Genomic DNA, 1903 nt, shown 5'->3' with positions numbered 1-1903 from the left:
TTAACGTGGCCATCTAATTTTTTTTATAATTAGTTTTTACATATGTATATTTGTGTTCACTTTTCCGTATTTTCAAAATTACCCTTATTATTTAGTTCAAATTGATTGATCTAATAACAAAAATTAAGGACAAAATAATATTTTGACAGATAGTTAAAAGAAAAATTAGAGAAAAAAAGAAAAGAAAAGAAAGATAAGTGATAAAGTAGTCCAATGAAATTAAAACTTCTAAATAGATCCAACTTCAAGCCCCATATTTGGGTGATCAATGTTTGTCGGATCAAAGAACCTTCCCAGGATACTCAATGGAGAAGTTTGAAGACAATTGGAATCTCTCTCAAGGTTTTCTCTTATTTTTGCAGTTGTTTTTCTCTTTCAAAGTTAGGGTTATATTTTGGCTTTTAAGTGTTTGGCAACCAATTGGAAGCTAGTTCTCTGTTTAAACTAAAATTATGTATTGTTTAAGAGTGTCACACGACTTTTCATTTCACCTTTATTTCAAATAATTTAACTTTCAACATTTTGGAAATAAGCTAACTTTTAGCATTTTATTTCACATTATACAAATAAGCTACTGAAAATAAACAATTCTCAAATGACTAATAAGTGAATGTGAAGAGATTAGGGTTGGCCACAAAATTTGCCTAGATCTAGGTATGTTCATAGCTATTCATAAATGGTTCCACTACAAAGGATTGGTGAAAATTTTTGTGTGATTTTCTTTTTCGCTCTAGCGAGATTTGGTTTTGGCTCAAAATGCTTTCCAGTCTTTCAGAGTAGACAACAACTTCACTCTTAAATTGGAGACTATACTAGAAGCAAATTAAGAACTTCATGCATTTCATTTCAACATGTAACATGGTCCAATATATGGATTACAGGATGAATACTATCATTGTTGGCGAGTTTTCATTCATGTGAAATTATTGGAACTAGTTAAAAACAACTTTGCCTAAAAGTATGTTATTCTCAAGTTTTGCATAAAAAATTATAATTAAATTATGTTGGTCTCAAACTAAAACAATAAACTTGGTTTCTATAGGATTTTGATCTTCACTATTTACATCAATAGGAATTGAGTAAGCAAGAAAAGCTTGAAAAGGAAAAAACACAGATTTGCTATAATAAGTAATATAAGTACATATTGTTAGCCACAATATTTTTTTTTTTAAATTTTAAAAACAATATAAATCAAGAACTAATAATAATAATAAAAAAGTAGTGCATATATAATTAAATAATTGAATAAAATAAAATTTACAGTAAAAAGATCACAAATGGCATACCCATGTTGCTCATGGATTTGATTGAATGAACATATCACTGATTTTGCCAATGAAATTCTGCTTTAAGTCAAACCATGTAAATACTACAAAAAGACTATATATAAAAAAATGGTATGCATCTAACTAAAATTTTTTGTAGTCCTCTCTAGTTTCTACCATATGGTATACCAAAATTATTTTTGCATCATATATTATATGCTAAATATGTTTGGCTAGAATCCTATAAAATTGTTTAGACTTTCAAAATAAGAAAATACTATCAGAATCTATGACAACTGTATCTCAATTATTTGTCAATATCTGAATTTATGATCATCTTTATGCTTATGATGGACCTACCACCTTCATGCATTTGCTTTAAAAAAAAAAAAAATTGTAATTTGAATGCACCAAAGATAGTTTGATCCAACTTGCTGTGAGTTTCTTAATCGGCTGTAGGAGTATATCAAAAGTCAAATAAAAAAATTGGTCTTCATACCTAGTACCATATCATCATTAACAACTCAAATTTAATATAAATATAGTTGATTGCAATATGACTATTTCATATCGCATACCATTTGACATTTTCTGTAACACATCAAGAAAAATACTTATTATCTTAGAAGACAATCCTT

This window comes from Quercus suber, unplaced genomic scaffold (genome assembly GCF_002906115.3).
Source record: "Quercus suber isolate HL8 unplaced genomic scaffold, Cork oak 2.0 scaffold_429, whole genome shotgun sequence".
In the NCBI taxonomy this organism is placed as follows: domain Eukaryota; kingdom Viridiplantae; phylum Streptophyta; class Magnoliopsida; order Fagales; family Fagaceae; genus Quercus; species Quercus suber.
This window is presented reverse-complemented; position numbering follows the sequence as displayed.